Raw genomic sequence first — 20,737 nt, 5'->3', positions numbered from 1 at the left:
TTCAGCTGAAGTGGCTTTTTGTAGCTGTAGAAACTAGGCTAGGTTTAATGCTGGGTCACGAGGGAAGGCGTTGCATATCTAATTCAGAGGTTAAATTGGTTGCAGTCTGCTTGCAGAAGGCAAGAATTCTTGTCGGGAAAATTCAAGGGATTATGCCTGTGAATTCTTGCTTGAGTGAATGGGCTTGTCTTTGCTCAGTCTGATTGTTGAACCAAACTCCAGCTCCTTTGGAGAAGACAGCCGTGTTCAACGCATGTCAGTTTGGTTTTTAAAAAGCAAGCCACAGCAGCTGAAGGATGATTTTATTGGGAAAAGTTCAGAGAAGAGCAACTAAGAGGATCCAAGGCCTGGAGACTAAAACATATGAAGAACGGCTGCAGGACTTGGGTTTGGCTAGTCTAAAGAAAAGAAGAAATAGGGGTGACAGGATAGCTATCTTCCAGTATCTGAGGGGCTGCCACAAGGAAGAGGGGGTCACGTTATTCTCCAAAGCACCAGAGGGCAGGACGAGAAACAATGGTTGGAAGCTGATCAAGGAGAGAAGCAACCTGGAATTAAGGAGAAACTTCCTGACTGTGTGGGCAATCAACCAGTGGAACAGCTTTGTCCTTCAGAAATCGTGGGCGCTCCATCACTGGAGGTTTTTAAGAAGAGACTGGACAGTCACTTGTCTGAGATGGTAAAGGTTCTCCTGCTTGAGTGGGGGGGTTGGACTAGAAGACCTCCAAGATCCCTTCCAGCTCTGTTCTATTCCTAATGCAAATTTTGAATGCAAAGACTCATGGCTTGGTTTAAATCCCTTTGGGGCACTGTTTAATCTCTAAGGTGGCACAATTCTGTCATTTAGTTCGAGGGTGACCTTCATGAGGAAGGTTGAAAATGCCATTCAGAGTTACTGGGGTAACCAAAAATAGTCACATTGGTCATGCAGGTACAGTGTCTTTCCTGGTGTCCATGTATAAAAGTCACAGCTTTGACACAACTTGAATGCATCAAATTTAAGACGTTTTGTGGATGCTTTAAGCTAAGCTCTTGTAGAGGAAAGGTTAATAGCTGGTTAATTGGTTTTCAATCGGGTCGTGTCTGACGCAACACCAAATTTGTCGGTTAGGTTCCAATCTAGGTTAGAACCACAATTGTGTCTTTCGAACGCACAGATGAATCACAATTGACTCTTTGCGTCTTCTGACGCCATCTCAAATCGTAGCAACATGTTATGTCTTTTCTAACTCCGAGCCAACATTTGCAAAATTCTTTGGATGGCATGCTGGATTCAAATCACAGTTTGAACTTTCTGACTGGACCTTCGGCCTTCTCACGACTGTTATAAAGGTGTATAATTTCTGAACGATTTGTTGCTCTGAATAGACATTTAGGTTCCTCAAGCATCGTTGTAGTGTTAGACAGTTGAAGTTAAAATGTAAGCGTACGAACATGGTGCAGCAAGCTGATTCAGTGGTCAGACGTGGGATGATAGAGAATAAAGGACTTGGGATTTTAGCTCTGTAATTATGTCTTTGTAGCTCTGCTCTTCCTGAATGCTAGTGAAAGTAATTTTTTTGCTGTTTTATATATTGCAATAAGGCAGCGTTTTTCAAATTGGGCAACTCTGAAGAGGTGCGGACTTCAACTCCCAGGATTCTCCTGCCAGCAAAGAATTCTGGGAGTTGGAAGTTCCTACCTCTTCAAAGTTACCCAGTTTGATAAACACAGGGATAAGGTATTTTTGCAGCTCACTTTTATTTTTATATCTCTGTAATGTATATCTCCCTTCTGTTGCATAATGCCTTCCTGTCCGACTAACAGAAATAATTTAAGGATTGTCAAAGGTGTTTAAACACATATCTAAGCTTAATAAAATGAGGAAAAGATTTTGGGTAGCTCAGCTGTGATTTCATGAACACACAACACCATCTTTAATCGTGCCCAGATGTAAGTAGTCAGTTGACAAATTCGAATTAGTCCTGAAAAGCTCATTGGACTGATCCCTGGAGCTTCATTTGGGGAATAGTCTGTGGGTCTTATATAGCCAGACCACATTTGATGTGGGTCTTACTTTAACCCTCCCCAAAGTGAGGAAGAAGTAGGAGGGAAGAAAAACAGAAGCTTGGAAATGCAAGGGACAAATTTATAAATTGGCCACGCAGTGCCAAGTGGTGTTTTTTTGGTTTGGAAGATTGTTCAGAAAGTCTCTCCTCTTCCAGATGCATTTATCTTATTCTTCTTGGGAGTGAAAGCATCCAATTATCTGGAATTTGCAAAGCTCTCCCTTGTGCTGTTTGTTAAACAAGACCTTGACAGCCACTGCAGACAGCTCAAAATGCAGGATGGAAACTTGCCCATTAGCCTTTTAACAAATAAGCTGCTGACCTATTTTGAGGGTCTGAATCCGTGGGATTTGGGTTACAAGGAAAACAAACCCGGGGTATCCTCCAGGAAACCTGAATTGCTATTTTCCTTCACTCCCTTCTCCTCTAAGCAGCATTAAAGCCAGGTTAAAAATAGATTGGTCTTCAGGAAATCCACGCTGAAAAAATTCAGTCATTCCCAACCCATCTCTGTGCCTGAAAGGGGTTCTACTTTGGTCCTCGATCCCGCAAGATAAAATTTGTGCAAATATTTAGGGCAAGACTGAATATTTGAATTGGGTATGTCTAGTTTAAGAAATTGGGAATGTCTAATCTAGTGGTGGACGCGGTGGCTCAGTGGGTTAGGACGCTGAGCTTGTCGATCAGAAGGTCGGCAGTTTGGCGGGTCGAATCCCGAGTGCCACGTAGCAGAGTGAGTGCCTGTTACTCGTCCCAGCTTCTGCCAACCTAGCAGTTCGAAAGCACGTAAAAATGCAAGTAGAAAAATAGGGACCACTACGGTGGGAAGGTAACAGCGTTCCGTGCGCCTTTGGTGTCTAGTCATTCTGGCCACATGACCACGGAGACGTCCTCGGACAAGCGCTGGCTCTTCGGCTTTGAAACGGAGATGAGCACTGGCCCCTAGAGTCGGAAACGACTAGCACGCATGTGCAGGGGAACCTTTACCTTTACTTAATCTAGTGAAGAGAAGGGCGAGGGGTGACATGATAGCAGTGTTCCAATATCTCAGGGGTTGTCACAAAGAAGGGAGAGTCAAGCACCTGAAGGCAGAACAAGAAGCAATGAATGGAAACTAATCAAGGAGAGAAGCAACCTAGAACTAAGGAGAAATTTTCTGACAGAATAATTAACCATTGGAACCACCTGCCTCCAGAAGCTGTGAATGCTCCAACACTGGAAGTTTTTAAGAGGAGACTGGACAGCCACTTGTCCGAAATGGTATAGGGTCTCCTGCCTGAGCAGGGGGTTGGACTAGATGACCTCCAACGTCCCTTCCAATCCTGTTATTCTGTTATTATATTGTTATTATATTGTATTGTTATTATATTGTTATAAGCCCAACTTATTGCAAGCTGGGCTGAAGCTGACTGAATTATACAAAACTATTGCACCATGCTTTATGCTGGATAAACTGGAAAGATTTTTAATTTGGACATAACATCCAGAACAAAACAATCCCAGAAAAAAAAAACTTTTTAATTTTTGCCTGTAGCACCCACCTTCTCTGGGAGATGACAAAAAGCCTTGATACTTTCCACCTGTTCATCTCCTGTGTCCCAAGAAATGGTTTGGCATTTTCCCCCCCATTTTGAGGGGGTCATCTGTTCCCCTTCTTGATCAAAATCAACATTCCGAAGCGTTGGTGTTTTCTGCAGATTTGATCCACTGTTAGAGAATGAAAGACAGATTTGAGATCAATAAAAAAGCCGAATCTAATTAAAATTCCATAAAGCAAAATGTTTTCTTCTTCAAATCTCATTTTATCCACTTTATCAATTCATTGGACCTATCTAACTAAGTTTCAAATCGCTTTGGGATTTATTTATTTCTTTTGGGAAGTGTGCAATTTCAATAAATAGCAGCAGAAACAGCCGAGCTAAATTTGGGAGTCACTCCAGACTCAGATATAAATCCAATTCGGAACAAACTCCCCCTCCTCTTGGGCTTCACGGCAAGATCTGAAACATTTTTCTTTAAACTTCATAAACGAGACCATATGTTGCTGTATTAAATATCCCGATGGCTGTTCCTCATCTCTTGCTGCAGGTTGCTGGGTTTTAACCTTGAAAAGGGAAAAGGCGGCCCTTGAATTAGGGCCTCGGCCGCCCCACGTTGGGGGCTGGGTTGAGTTAAGGGAGTGATCTGTGGTTTAGATCAGAGAGAGATCAAATGAGGAGTGACTTGGTGGTCTCAGCTTGGAGGTGAATATGCAATGCAAGATGGGATGTGTTTGCAATTAGGGGAGGAGAAGAATGAACAGGAGGAGGAGGAGTTGGAGAAGAAGAGGAGGAGAAGAAAAGGGGAGAAGAGGTAAAGGAAGAAGGGATGAGGAGGAGGAGGAGAAGAAGAAGGAGAAGGAGGAGGAGGAGGAGAAGAAGGAGGAGGAGGAGGAGGAGGAGGAGGAGGAGGAGGAGTTGGAGAAAAAGAGGAGGAGAAGAAAAGGAAGGGGAGAAGAGGTAAAGGAAGAAGGGATGAGGAGGAGGAGGAGGAGAAGAAGGAGGAAGAGGAGGAGGAGGAGGAGGAAGAAGGAGAAGAAGAAGAAGAAGAAGAAGAAGAAGAAGAAGAAGAAGAAGAGGAGGAGGAGGAGAAGAAGAGGAGGAGGAGGAGGAGGAGAAGAAGAAGAAGAGAAGAAGAAGAAGAAGAAGAAGAAGAAGAAGAAGAAGAAGAAGAAGAGGAGAAGAAGAGGAGGAGGAGGAGAAGAAGAAGAAGAAGAAGAGAAGAAGAAGAAGAAGAAGAAGAAGAAGAAGAAGAAGAAGAAGAAGAAGAAGAGGAGGAGGAGGAGGAGGAGGAGGGGAGGAGGAGGACGAGGAGGACGAGGAGGAGGACGAGGAGGAGGACGAGGAGGAGGAGGAGAAGAAGAAGAAGAAGAAGAAGAAGAAGAAGAAGAAGAAGAAGAAGAAGAAGAAGAAGAAGAAGAAGAAGAAGAGGAGGAGGAGGAGGAGGAGGAGGAGGAGGAGGAGGAGGAGAAGAAGAAGAAGAAGAAGAAGAAGAAGAAGAAGAAGAAGAAGAAGAAGAAGAAGAAGAAGAATCAAAGTAGTCCTAACCATGATGAGAATAAAAGTGGGAAGGAGATACCCAACGTCAAAAGCAGCCATAAACCCAAGGACAAACGGAGCGGTGGGGGGGGGGGAATGAGTTAATCAATTTGTAACCGGCCTTTTTGCCTCTGCTGTGATGTTTCTACTCTTCCCTCCCAACTTTGAAGAAGAGATAAAGGTAAAAAGTAAAAGCACTGTGAAAGTTAACTCTGAAGACCATAAACAGCCGGTGGAAATGTTCTGGATGGCACGACGGGGCTTGATTTGAATCCCCACCTTCTTCTTGCAGACCAAAATGGTGGTATATTGACCACAGGTTCTGAATGAGAATATTGTCCTGATGTTTCCAGCTGTGAACTTTGAACTGACCCGTGGAAACATTTGGGTTTTTGGTTGGTTTGTTGTTTTTTTAAAAGAAAAAATCAGCCCTGAAAAACGAAGGCCTCTTCTTCAGCCCGTCCTGAGCCCATAGCCTTCTTGAACATAGACTTCATTCATTCTCTCTGCTGGAAGGAAAGCTGCTTCTTCCATTTCCAGCACAAATCTTGTTTATTTTCAAGGTTTCTATGTCTGTCCGCCTTGTAGAACATAATTCTGGGAGGGTCACAACAGTCGTAAAATCACAGTGGTAACAATGAGGGGGAAAACCCTCCCCAAAACCCTGATCAAAAATCTAAATTCATTTACGGTATCTTTACAGTTGTTTTCAAGGGTCACAATTTTTAAGATGTGTGGACTTCAACTCCCAGAATTCCTCAGCCAGCCATATCGTAGGTTGAGAAACCAAGGTGAGAAACAGATATACATAATTCTCAGACTCCAATCATAGTGCCTTTTTACATGTATTAAAAGCAAACATTTTGATACTCTCTCTCTATATATATAATCTACCATCCATCCATCATCTTTCTCTGTCTGTTATCTATCTATCTATCATCTGTCTGTCTATCTATCTATCTATCTATCTATCTATCTATCTATCTATCTATCTATCTTCCATCTACCTATCATTTATCTGTCGTAATACATCTATCTGTCTGTCTGTCCGTCCGCCCGTCCGCCCATCCATCCATCCATCCATCCATCCATCCATCCATCCATCCATCCATCTATCTATCTATCTATCTATCTATCTATCTATCTTCCATCTACCTATCATTTATCTGTCATAATACATCCGTCCGTCCGTCCATCCGTCCGTCTATCTATCTATCTATCTATCTATCTATCTATCTATCTATCTACCTACCTATCTATCTATCTATCTATCTATCTATCTATCTTCCATCTACCTATCATTTATCTGTCGTAATACATCTATTTATCTGTCCGTCCATCCATCCATCTATCTATCTATCTCTCTTCTATCTATCTATCTATCTATCTATCTATCTATCTATCTATCTATCTATCTTTTCAGCCACAAAACTTTAAAAACAATTTTTTATGCAACATCTGGTTTTTGCCTTTGGCTCTTACTGTCTGTTGACAATTGTGTGAGCCTGAAAACAGTGTAACAGCAACACCTAGTGATCAAATACAAAAGTTAGGATAACACACTTACTGAAAAGCAAAAAAAAAAGACATTTTTATACCTCCCATGTCTGCTGTGTTTATTTCAAAATAAATCTGAACCAACCAACAATGAAAAAGACACCTAGGAATGGATCACATAATCTTATTTTGTCAATCAGGGTTTCTCAACCTCAGCAACTTTAAGAAGTGTGGACTTCAACTCCCAGAATTCCCTAGCCAGTATGACTGGCTGAGGAATTCTGGGAGTTGAAGTCCACTCAAGCTGCTAGGGAATTCTGGGAGTTGAAGTCCACTCAAACTGCTGGGGAATTCTGGGAATCCATGCTTCTTAAAGTTGCTGAGCTTACAAAACACTAGGTTAGATTGATTGAACAGTCGTTTAAAAAGAATACCAATAAACTCATCCTATTTATGCTCTATATGTTCCAGAAACTACGGGAAATGATTTGTGGAATTTGAAATCTCCAGCATTGCGGGGGGGGGGGGGAAATGTCTCACTTAGTGCAAACCAGTCACTTCGGAGCACACCTCTGTCAATCTGCAGCACACAGCCCCACTCTGATTTTTTTCTCTCTCTCTGCCTCTGATTAAAATTAACATCAATTCTGGGTTGTGTGAAATCCAGACCTCTCTGTGGCGAGTGATTTATCGGTTGGCCCGATTCCCGACGGATATTTCTTCCATCACAATAACTCTGCCTTATAAGTGGGAAGATATATTGACTTAACACTCCTTGAACCTGAAAGAGATGGAGGAAAGAGCTATTTTCTTACTACCTCTGCTCTTTTGGGGGGGGCACAGAAGCAGATTCCCACCCTCCAGCTGGGACCCCCAAGCCCACGAAAGGTTTTGAAGCTACTCCTAGAACAATAGACGGACATTTCTCGCCCACCACCCAAGCTCTTTTCATGCCCTGCCAAAATCAGGATTCTCTCTGTTGGCTGTTAAGGATCGCCTCCAATGTCATGGCAAATGCCCAAAAGTCGTCTTCTGAAGGGTTTTGTCTTGGTTTGCAAGGGAGGAGGAAATACGTCAAGTGGGGAGGAATTTAAGCAATGCTACCTGCTCTGCTCATGAGCCAAGGACATGGTAGACCAAATCCAGCTCCTCTTCAACATGTTTTTCAATCAAATTCCAAAATTGAACACGGTCTCACCACAGAACTGGTTTTACAGAACGGCTGTGGGACTTGGGTCTGGCTAGTCTAAAGTAAAGAAGAAATAGGGGAGACAGGATAGCAGTGTTATGTATGCAGGCATCTGCATAGCAACAGCCATCAGGGGGCGTTGGCCTGGACAGTTTCGGCGGGAAACCTAGGGCCAACCCCATTGGCTGTTAGCTTACCTGGCCAGGTATATAAAGAGGCCAGGTAGCCCTCATTCCTCAGTTCACTTCCCCTTCCAATAAAGAGCTGAACTCACACACCGGCTGGCATCTCTCTTGCGTCGGACCCACTACACAATAGTGGCGACGAGGATGGGATTGCTGCCGACCAAGAGCTGAAGTCACTGGGGAAACGCTCTGCGAGCTGAAGGGAAAGGCATTTTTCCTTCTTCCCCCCACGCCCACCAGCCGAACTGGCAACGCCAAGCGCCACATCCACGACCAACTGCCGCCATGGCTAGAGCCGGACAACCCCGCGAATTCGAGACCCGCCGCCCCAAAACCTGGACCCGTTACCTGGCTCACGTTGAACTGTACATGCGGTTCAATCAGATATCGGAGGACGGTGCAAAGGCGGCCGCCCTGCTCTGCCTTGGGGGACCAGCGCTGCTGGAAGTCGCCGCGAACCTGTTCCCCCAGGAGGCCATCAACACCGTCGGGTACCGAGACCTCGTGGCCAGGCTCAACGCACATTTCAGGCCCCGGCGCTCCAAGGTGGCCGCACGGTCACAATTTGAGAAAAGGGACCAGCACCCCGACGAGACCGGCGCCGACTTCCTCGCCGCCCTACGGGAAGCTGCCATCGCTTGCAGGTTCACAAATTTGGAGGAGCGACTACGGGACCGGCTGATTTGCGGCCTACACGACAGGCGGTTGCAGGAGCGCCTGTTCGAAAGAGAGGAGGTCTCTCTCCAGGAAGCCGAGGACGCCATCCTAGCCCACGAAGCGGCCTGCGGGGCCGTCCAAGCCTGCCAGGGAACCCGGCCCTGGGAATCTCAGTATCCGGGATCCATCGGATCCAGGGGGACTCCGTTGAGGCCGTTTGCCGGGAGTTCGCCGACGTCTTCGACGGGTCATTAGGCAAGTACACCGGGGCCCCCATATCATTCAAGCTTAACTCGAACGTCCCCCCCGTTAGGGTCCGGCCGCGGCGAGTCCCGTTTGCGCTCAAACACAAAATCGAGCACGAACTAAACAAGTTGGTGGCCCAGGGAATCTTAGAGCCTGTAGATGGAGGGGAGTGGGAAACCCCCATCGTGACCCCCCTCAAATCCAACGGGGAAATAAGGATCTGCGCCGACTATAAGTGCTCGGTGAACCGCGCCCTAAACCCGCATGCTTACCCGGTTCCCGCGGTCAGCCACATTCTCGCTTCCCTCCAAGGCGGCGCCATTTTTGCAAGGCTCGATCTTGCACAGGCGTACCAGCAACTCACGGTCACTAGGGAAACAGCTGACATCCAAACCATAGTAACCCATAGGGGGGCGTTCCGGGTGAACAGGCTGCAGTTTGGAGTCAGCGTTGCTCCCGGCATTTTCCAGGAGGTTATGGAAAAGACACTCAAGGGCATTCCATGAGTCTGCCCCTATTTTGATGACATCCTGATCGCAGGAGCATCAGCAGAGGAACTGGCAGGGAGGCTTAGGGAAGTGCTGGCAAGGCTGTGCACAGCTGGCCTCAAACTCAAAAAGGAAAAATGCAGCATAGGCGTTCCTTCCACAGAATTTTTGGGGTTCAGAGTAGATGCCAGGGGAATCCACCCCACAGAATCCAAGGTGAGGGCCATCAAACTAGCACCCACACCCAAGAACAAAGCAGAGCTTCAGGCATTCCTGGGTCTGCTGAATTTCTACCATACATTCCTCCCACACAAGGCAGCCATCGCTGAACCGCTCCACAGGCTGCTAGACAAACAGGCAACATGGGCCTGGACGGCCACCCATGATCAGAGCTTCAAGGCCCTGAAGGCATTGCTGTCGGACAAGTCCACAGTAACCCATTTCATCGAGTCCAAGCCCATTTGTATCGCCTGCGATGCATCCCCTTATGGTGTGGGCGCTGTCCTAAGCCACCTTGAGCCCAACGGGGCACAAGTCCCCATAGCATACTATTCTAGGACACTGTCTGGAGCAGAAAGAAACTACGCCCAAATAGACAAAGAAGCCCTGGCAATCGTGGCAGGAATCAAGAAATTCCACGATTACTTATATGGCAGGGAGTTCACTGTCTTCACGGACCACAAACCACTCCTGGGCCTGTTCACCACAGACAGGCAAACCCCCCAGATTCTGTCCCCCAGGATGCTCCGGTGGCCCATCTTCCTTGCAGCATACAATTGCAAGCTGGTACACAAGCCAGGGAAGGAGATGGGCCACGCAGACGGTCTAAGTAGGCTCCCCCTAGACACACACGACCCAGACCCAGCACCAGCCACACAGATCCTAGCCCTGCAGGAACTACCCAAGTGCCCAGTTCTTGCCAAGGACATTGCCAGCCACACAGCCACAGACAACATCATGGACAGGGTGCACTCATGGGTTTGCACAGGGTGGCAGGAGAAATCCCCGGGACCAGAGTTTCAGGCCTATTTCATTAGACGCGATGAAATCTCCACACACAAAGGGTGCCTCCTTTGGGGTAGCAGGGTCATCATTCCACCCGCACTACGCACCAGGGTATTGGACTCCTTACACGAAGGGCACCTGGGGGTGGTCAGGATGAAGGCACTGGCTAGGAGCTACCTCTGGTGGCCCAGGTTGGACAAGGAGGTTGAGGATCGGGTCAAGGCCTGTTATACGTGCCAGAGATCCAGGCCAGAAGTGCCACATGCACCAGTACACCGGTGGGAGGCCACACACACGCCATGGTCCCGCATTCACATTGACTATGCGGGGCCATTCCAGGGTCAACTATTTTTAGTAGTGGTGGACAGTCACTCCAAGTGGTTAGAGGTAGTCCCTGTCCCCAACATGACCTCGGGGAGGACAATCCAGGTGCTCAGAGCTCTCTTTGCCACACACGGCCTCCCCGACGTAATTGTGTCTGATAATGGGCCTCAGTTTACTGCTGCTGATTTCCAGGCATTCTTGAAGGCGAACTGGATTAGGCACGCCACCTCTGCGCCTTTCCATCCATCTACCAACGGGCAGGCCGAACGAATGGTAAGGACGACCAAAGACGCACTCCGGCGCATCATCAGCGGGGACTGGCACCACAGACTGGCCAAATTTTTACTAGCCCAACACACAACACCATGCGTGGCTACCGGCAAAGAGCCCAGCAGAACTGCGATGGGGACGGCGCCTCATCACCAAGCTGGACCGCCTACACCCAGACCGGGTAGCAGCCGAAACCGGTAGGGCAACATCACCATCATCACCATCATCACCATCACCACCAGCATCACTACCATCACCATTGCCATCATCACCCACACACAGGGTCCTCAACCTGGGGGACCTGGTCTGGGCAAGGAACTATGGGGCTGGACATCCTTGGGTTCCAGGGACAGTGGTCGGGAAAACAGGACCCCTTTCGTACATTGTAGGGGTGGAGGGGGACAGACGCATAAGGCGACACATCGATCAGCTCAGAGGAAGAGTCCCTGAGCACGTCACACACGCCCCTGAGCGCGTCACACACGTCCCTGAACTCAACGCACACGAACAACAAGAGGACCACACCCCAGGAGGGGTCAACCCAGCTGAGGACGTCACAGGGCAGGGACCAGAGGAGGAGGACTTCCTGATGCCGGCTCCTTGCAGCCCTGCACAAAGGCCTCAGGAACCCACGGTCCAAGCCCAGGGGCCAAGCACACCCAGACAATCCACCCGTCCACACAGGACACCAGCCTACCTGTCGGACTATGTGTGCAAGTGACCCTCACACAAGGACACCACTGTTTTTTATATATATATACTCATAGTTATAGTAGTTGCATGTTGTTGTTATGTGGGTCTTCTCTAAGGGGGGAGGGGTGTTATGTATGCAGGCATCTGCATAGCAACAGCCATCAGGGGGCGTTGGCCTGGACAGTTTCGGCTGAAAACCTAGGGCCAACCCCATTGGCTGTTAGCTTACCTGGCCAGGTATATAAGGAGGCCAGGTAGCCCTCATTCCTCAGTTCACTTCCCCTTCCAATAAAGAGCTGAACTCACACACCGGCTGGCGTCTCTCTTGCGTCGGACCCACTACACAATAAGCAGTGTTCCAGTATCTGGGGGGCTGCCACAAAGAAGAGGAAGGGGGTCAAATTATCCTCCAAAGCACCAGAGGACAGGACAAGAAACAATGGTTGGAAACTGATCAAGGAGAGAAGCAACCTGGAATTAAGGAGAAACTTCCTGACAGTGAGGACAATTAACCAGTGGAACGACTTGCCTTCAGAACTTGTGGGCGCTCCATCACTGGAGGTTTTAAAGAAGAGGCTAGACAGTCACTTGTTGAAATGGTATAGGTTCTCCTGCTTGAGCAGGGGGCTGGACTAGAAGACCTCCAAGATCCCTTCCAGCTCTATTCTATTCTATTCCATTCCATTCCATTCCATTCCATTCCATTCCATTCCATTCCATTCCATTCCATTCCATTCCATTCCATTCCATTCTATTATTCTATTCTATTCTATTCTATTCTATTCTATTCTATTCTATTCTATTCTATTCTATTCTATTCTATTCTATTCTATTCTATTCTATTCTATTCCACTTACAGGTGAGACAGATGACTTTACCACTTTGCAAATGTATTTAAAAAACCTGTTGAGTTGGCTGAGTCCTTCTGAGGTAGCTGAAACGTTTAGCAGCTCCTGAGACCAGCGATCTGTCCCTTCACTGCAATGATGTATTTTATTTTATTTTTCTCCCCAAAGAGGTCCGTCAAAGGGACCTGCCATTCTTCTGGGTGCAGGGGGGATATTGGCTTTCGCTTGGGATAACTTTCGCTTTCTGCTTTTCTTCTTCCATGTTCTGTACCAGCCTGCTACCGGCCCTGCAGAAAAGGCAGGGACAACCCCTTTACAAACGGCAAGAGGCTGGAATTACGCCTGCCAAATTTACAGCTACAAAAACAAACAAGACACGAACCAAGAAACAGGAGCTTTAAGATACACGAACTATCCAAGCGGTTGCCTTCAGCAAACCAGCCCTCCCCACACATTCCCCTTATATAGAGTTCAGGGCGTGGCTTCTCTCTGCCTCCTTCCGAGAAGCCCCATTGCCTTCCTCTGTTTACTCCTAATTGACTGCCTCCTGCGTCGGGCATCCTTGAACAGGGCCAGCTGTGGGTCATCTTCATCCATGCTGTCAGGCTCACACAGCTGGGTCTCCGTGGTGAGAGGAGCCTGGCTGAGGGCTCTCATCAGCAAGATCTTCAACCCCCTCAGCAAGCTCTTCAACACCCCCCTCCTCCTCTGAGTCGTCCGACCCAACTGCCGAACCCACAGGCTGACCCTGAATCACAACATTCCACCTCTATCCACTTGAGAAAGGAATGTGTCTCCCTTATCAGGGAGACGGTTACAGAGAAATGTAAACTGGAGAAGACCTGGGGATTGGGCGCTAACAGTGTCAGTTACCCACTCATTATGCCACGTGTGGATTGGCTGGATTTCAAATGGACATCATGACTTTGGTGGGAGGAAGAATATTGCTGGCTTAACTATACCGTTTGAGCTGGATTTTCCCCAGATCTCGCCTTCCCTTCCCTACTGTCACTGACCCCTAATAAAAGTTTCTTTTTGAGACGATGCCTGCTTCAAGAGTTCTGCTTTCTTGGGTGGTTAGTCAAGGTGGGTCCTTACAATACCCTTGTTTCTTCTTGAAAATCTGCTTCAGGTGGATACTATGTGCAAGTCTGGGCCTGGCATCCATTCCTGGAGAAGATGGAGGGTCCTTAGAGGTATGGGAGGAAAAATTGGAGCACCTATCCTGATGGAACCATGCCTAGCGGTGTCCTGCGTTCAAAAACAGCCTGTGCTTTAACTCTGGATTTAATTCTGGACCTCAGTTAGGGGAAGTGGGCAGGGTTGGTAAACATAACATGGTTGGACCACCGCAGCAGAGAGCAACATCCATCTCAGGTGGCCTCAGTGATGAGGTCCAGCAGAACATCCATCACCTCCATCCACTCTACCTTTTCCCCAAGACTGAAAGGCAGCCGAGAGAGTAAACAGCCACATTTGGGGGTGAAAATGAGATATTAGGGTTCCCCTGGGTGAGAAAAACCCATATGAACCGTCTATTTGTTCCCTGCGAAGGGCCCCACCTCATGTGATCAAGTGTTTCCTGTTATTTATGATCGTTGCCAGTAAAAAACGAAGCTTGCTTCTTCTTTTTTTAAAATGAAATTAAAGTTATTTCAGAGGCAAGAGGCCCAAATTAGCTGGAAAAGGTGGAATCAGGTTTGTCTTGCCACTTTCTACTTCAAGGAAAGAAAAAATAAAAAGCATGTTTTTGTCCCTTGGGGTGGCCAATGACATCCTCGTCATGCAATTTTGGGGGCCCTCAGGTAAAGTCCTGGACCTTTCGTCCTGCTGTTTTACACAGGTGTGTTTTGTTTTCTCAGCTGTTGAACTTTACCTGCCTTCACCTGAGACAACACTCCACGGCTGGCTGCTTCTCATTAGACCAACACAAGCTAGTTGATCCTCTTTTAAGCTGGCTTGTCAGCAACGCTGGGTGCATTTTCTTGGCCACCGATCACGATGTTCAACCTGGCACAGCTGGCATTGTGCTTCTGCCAAACGATCAGGGTTAAGTTTTGGAGACATTTCATGCATTCTTTTCTTGCATTTTAGCCAGCATTGCATCACTAAAAGTCATCTTGAGCTCCTAGTTTTGTGAACACTCGTGTGAGGGTTAAGCAGCAAATACGAACCTGGCACTCAATGACTTTCTCCAAGATAGCTTCCTGATTTCTGAGATCTCCTGATGGTCTTCCATCCAAGTGCAAACCAGATCTGAAATGGTTTTCTTTTGACACTTGAGGCCTGTCACATCCCCTCCATTCTCTTAACCCTTTGCCCTGGGGAGGTGGCAAAAACTAGCAACCTGTTTTGTGATTATTATTTTTTTTGTCCTCGGCCAAAGGACACTATGATCCCATTTTGAAAGTTTCCTAAAGTCCAAAATATTTGTATTATTTATTGTCAACAACTCAGGGGCTGGATCAGCTGTTGCAAAACAGGTCCACCAATGCAGGATGCTTGCAAAGGGGGAATTTGATTGCGGGTGTTGTGGGAATGGGAGAACAACCCAAGCATTGAAAAGAGCTATTTTGCACCTGGGTGTGATTCCAGAGTAAACTCCAAGCTGATTTGAGGTGGCTTTAAAGAAGGTGGGGCTCACTTGCTTACTCAGTCCACTTTTCCTGTGTTGGCCAGGCTTTGCCCTGGAGGTGTCCAATTTGAAAAGCTCCATTTATAAAAAGTTAGCTAAAAACCTCCACGTTTCCTCTGGCGTCCTGGGAGTTTGGGATTCTCACAGTCGCTGTTTGTCTTCTCTGAAAGCCTGTTTGAAAATGTTTTTTTTTCCTGGGGGGGGGGAATCACATCTTGTGTGCCTTGAAAATTGGGGAGGGGTGGGGTGGAGGAGGGGGTGGAAGAGATTTTTTTCCAGGGATTGAGTCGGAGGGGCCCAACTAGATCACCAGCTTGGTGTGTTGGGCTTATGGGAAGAAGCCCACAGATGCTTCTCGACATATCTGGAAGGGAACATGTGGGAAGATGCCTGCATACCAAACCTGGTTATGCAATTATAAATGATAAAATTGAAGGTGAAAAGATTCAGGACAGAATTTTGGGCTTTATTTATTTTATTTATTTTATTTTAATTCCATTTATATCCCGCCCTTCTCCGAAGACTCAGGGCGGCTTACAAGCTTAGCAGGGAGAAAGAATTTGGGAGGTTGAAAAACAGAATTATTTTCTTGCAGTTGCGTTCTTGTCAGCAATCGATTTTGTTTGCAATTTAAACTTAGTATATTTTTTTTAACGTGTTGTTTCAGCTTATTTTCCTGAAACCTTTTCATGGCTAATTAATAATAATAATTTGGAAGGGACCTTGGAGGTCCAACCCCCTGCTCAGGCAGGAAACCCTATACCATTTCAGGCAAATGGCTGTCCAGTCTCTTCTTAAAATCTTCCAGTGTTGGAGCATTCACTAATTCTGGAGGCAGGTTGTTCCACTGGTTAATTGTCCTCACTGTCAGGAAGTTTCTCCTTAGTTCTAGGTTGCTTCTCTCCTTGATTAGTTTCCATCCGTTGCTTCTTGTCCTGCTTCAGGTAGTCCTTGACGTATGACCACAATTGAGCCAAACATTGGTGTTGCTAAGTGAATCATTTGTTAAATGAATTTTGCTCCATTTCACAACCTTTCTTGCCGCAACTTGTTAGGAGAATCACTGCAGCTGTTAAAATTAGTAACACAGTTGTTAAGGGCCTCTGGCTTCCCCATTTGACTTTGCTTGTCAAAAGGTTGCAAAAGGGGATCACGTGATCTCTGGACACTGCAACCGTCATAAATATGAGTCACTTGCCAGGCGTCTGAATTTTGATCATGTGAAAAATGGTCGTACGTCACTTTTTTCCCCAGTGCCATCGTAACTTTGATTACTAAATGAACTGTTGTAAGTCAAGGATTACCCTATTTCTTATTTATTACTTTAGTGTATTACTTTATAATTTGACTATATTGTACTTCACGGCTTCCACATTATGAACTACGGTTACAATAAATTTATTAGGTCCCTGTCCTGGCCCTTTCATGGGCTCTTGACATCTTCTATGCCCTTAGAAAGAGGGGTGGGTTTCACAACTGACAAACGCTCCTCCCTCCATTCTGTCATTGAAAAAAAAAAGATTGAGTGGACACTAAGTTGATGTTGAATTTAATTACGGCAGCGAGACTTTTAGTAGCGCAATATTGGAAGAAGGAAGAACTGCCGACTATAGAAGAATGGACTTTAAAAGTTTCCAATTTGGCGGAAATGGCAAAGATCTCGGCGTACTTGAAAGACCAATCGCAACAGAGATATATTGTGGAGTGGAAAAAATGGATTGATTACATCCAGAATAAATATGGGACTAAAAAGTTTCACTTAGCATTTGAATAAGTATTGAAGTGATATTTATATTGCTTGTAGTTATTTTATAAGAGTTAAAGTGCGATAGATTTAATAGTTTATTGTTGTTTGCATAAGGTAGATTATGATTGTTTGTATTTTTATACCCTGTATTGAGCTCTGGGAAGTCGGGGGAGGGGGAGGGGAGGGAGGTGTTGGGGAGGGTTGGGGAGAGGGGAGGGGGTTGGGAGGGGTTTTGTTTTGTTAAAAATAAAATGTGTTGTAAAACTTTTCAATAAAAAAAAGAAGAAGAAAGATTGTAATTTGATCTCCATCGCTGCTCACTGCAAATGTGTTTAGTCTGCCTTTTTAGGAAAGGGACTGGTGCACCTGGAGAAACAGAACAGGGACCTTTGGGACCCTCATCTTCGTCCCGAAAGCCACACGGAGGCAGGCGAGAAAAAAATCTGCTGTTTTCCTAAAGATACTTTGGTTCAACTCCCATTTGCGGCCTTTTCTAGCTAAGATTTTAGAAGTTGCTTTGTTGGAGCATTCAGTAAATCTATTGGGGGATAATTGGAGTATGTGGTTCTCAATCCCCAATAATAAAATGAACAGTATTCAGCAAACGGGAAAAAGTTCCTTTTTGAAAGAAAAAGCTGTAAAATCTGGTCTTGTGGAATGCTTGCCCCCTGCTGGTCATATTTGGAATAGCACCAATGTTTCCTACGAAACACATACCGGTAATTCACTTTTCTAGCAATTTGCTCTATTCTTAAGCAACTTTGGGGGGCATTTATGGAACACAATTTTGATCAAGAGACTGCATTGTGCATTAACTGAGCCAAGGCAGTTGCATTAAGCAAGCTCAGCCCATCCAGCACCTGGTGAGGGAAAGATTTCTTCCTGAAACCTATTGAGGGAAAAATGTTTAACTTAAATGTGTTAGCAGGTACCATTCTTAGCATCTAACAGAGAAAAACTTCATCTGTGCCTCTATAAAGTACTTTTCTCAATTCATCTCTTAATCCTAGGATCACTGCCTCTGGGCTGGACATTTTTAACCCCTGACCTGTCTTAAGACATCAGCAATTTGACTCCAGGCCTGGAAGATGCATAAATAAATTGAAAACTCTGAAACTTAAAGCAGAACAGTAATTTCTTTTTTGGCTCACTTTGACAAGATTTAGGAGCAGGATTCGGCCCGGTTTTAGCCAAGATTTGGGGCACAGCACTAGCAAAAAAAAATTAGGGACGCAGTGGCTCAGGACGCTGAGCTTGTCAATCAGATGGTCGGCAGTTTGGCGGGTCGAATCCCGAGTGCCGCGTAGCAGAGTGAGTGCCTGTTACTCGTCCCAGCTTCTGCCAACCTAGCAGTTCGAAAGCACGTAAAAATGCAAGTAGAAAAATAGGGACCACTCCGGTGGGAAGGTAACAGCGTTCCGTGTGCCTTTGGCATCTAGTCATGCCGGCCACATGACCACGGAGATGTTCTCGGACAAACGCTGGCTCTTCGGCTTTGAAACGGAGATGAGCCGTTTCCCTAGAGTCGGAAACGACTAGCAGCAAAATTATCTTTAAACACGGAGGGTGAAGAGATGGTCAATGATTAAAAGATACTGCAAAGTAATCAATAAAATGAAGAGGGTGGCCACAACCTTGCCTTTGAAATTCGGCACCCCTAAAGAAGATTGGGGCTTTGACAGCGTGGTTATAGCCGCCATCTTGATTTTTCTGACCACCTGCATATGCAAAGAAGAGCATCATCGTTTTATTGGTTCTTTTAAGCACTTCTGTTCAGCAGGTCCTCTCAGGAAATGGTTGATCTTTCTTTTTTATTATTATTTTGATGCCCTGCAGAACAAACATGAGCATCACAAACAATCTGGAGAACTGCATTTAACTGGAAAAAAATTTTTCCTTCTGTATTGTTTTTATTTGTTATTGAAACAGGAACGCAGTGCTTTGTCACTGCCAATCCACTTGCTTCGTGGCCAGTTTTGAGCAAAAAAACCCCCCAACAAAATGAGAACAAAAACAATGAACAAAACTTCACTTTCCATAAAGGAAAAAAAAAGAGAACCTTTTAGAGCAAGCTGCATTAAATATTTACAATTTGCAGTTTTCTATGTACAAGTTGTGTTCTATCATACAACTCACTATGCACATTTGGTTGTACAAAAGATAAGATTTTCTCTCTCTCTCTCTCTCCCCCACCCACCCCACGCTCCCTTGTACAGTTCAAACAATAACATTGCTCTTCGTCTTTTGTGGTTTTGTGTGTGTGTGTGTGTGTGTGTGTGTCTTTGTACAAACAGCAAAGCGTAGAACACTTCAAACTTTAATAGGTTAACATAGCTTCCTTTTTTTTTCCTCTGTCCGGATAGCACAATTTTTTTTAAAAAAAGTGAGCGCAAACAACACAGTTAAGACCTATAATATGTTGTTAAAACAGACATCAATGATCCAATGTGCAGGGATCATGGCTTTCCTTGGAAGCAAACACAGCGCTTGGCGTTCGCCTGATGTGACGCTAACAGTCAACAGAGACTGTGATTGGGCTGAGTGGTGTGGAGTTGTGAGGGGGCGGGATCGATGGCCAAGATCGATTTGGCACACAAAGATGCCCGTGGGTCTCTTGATGGAAGATTCTCAGTCATCCAGAGATGGCTAAAGTTGCCTAGAAGTTTTTTTTCAGGACAACTGAGCTTTCGTTTCTCTTTGGTTTGAAACATTTTGCCGCTAATCCAAGTAGAGAGGGAGAAGGGAGGGGGAGGGAAAGGGGGAGAGGGAGGAGGAGGAGGAAAGAAGAAAAAGGAGGACGAGGATGAGGAGGGAAGAAGACAAGAGGGGAGGGGGAAGAGGAGGAGGAAGAGAAGACAAGGAGAGGAAGAGGAGAAGAAAGAAAGAAAGAGAGAGAGAAAGAAAGAAAGAAAGAGAGAGAGAGAGAAAGAAAGAAAGAAAGAAAGAAAGAAAGAAAGAAAGAAAGAAAGAAAGAAAGAAAGAAAGAAAGAAAGAAAGAAAGAAAGAAAGAAAGAAAGCTTGGAGAAGCAGCAAAATGTTTCAAACCCCAAAGAAAATAAGTTCAGCTGCAGCATGACTCAACTAGCATGTCAGGCCACTGATTCGGGCACTCAGAAAGGTGGGTCAATGCATTTCTATTACACACACACACACACACACACACACACACACTGTAACCAGAGAATCTGTCCCTGTGTTTGTACCCACACAAATACCCAAAAACAAATACAATGCAGAAATCGCCTTTCAAAAAGGGAAACGTACTGTTTGCAAACTGTGGCCAGGGATGTCTCTGTGTTGGGTTCTAACGGGGCTTGTGTGTATGTATGTGGTCCAAGGCAGACGTGTCTCCAACCGTGGCAACTTTAGGACTTGTGGACTTCAACTCCCATGCTGGCTGAGGGATTCTGGGAGTTGAAGTCCACAAGTCATAAAGGATAGAGACCCCTGGACTAGAGTGAAACGGTGTGATTTCAGCCTGGCTGAACAATCACCAAGCTACCTTGTTGGCAACAAAGCCATCTTAAGCTGAGCTAAGAAGGTGATGCTATGGATAGGAAATTTACAAAAGGTCTACACGTGCCTGGCTGAGGAATTCTGGGAGTTGAAATCCACAAGTCATAAAAGGGCCAGGTTTGAATCCCCCTGGTCTAAAGTTTTGGGAAGAGACAGATTGAAGCAAAGGGCTTAGGGGCATTTTTCTATCTATCTGCACCATGTTTGTCTTCTATGAACTTCAGATAGGTGTGTAACAATTCATGCAGTGCCATGCAGCATCTTTGAAAAAAATCTACATCTTCAACCACAGTTGGACCATGCATGGCTAAA

The sequence above is a fragment of the Vipera ursinii genome, assembly GCF_947247035.1.
Source record: "Vipera ursinii genome assembly, chromosome: 14".
In the NCBI taxonomy this organism is placed as follows: domain Eukaryota; kingdom Metazoa; phylum Chordata; class Lepidosauria; order Squamata; family Viperidae; genus Vipera; species Vipera ursinii.
Note: the sequence above shows the minus strand (reverse complement) of the source record.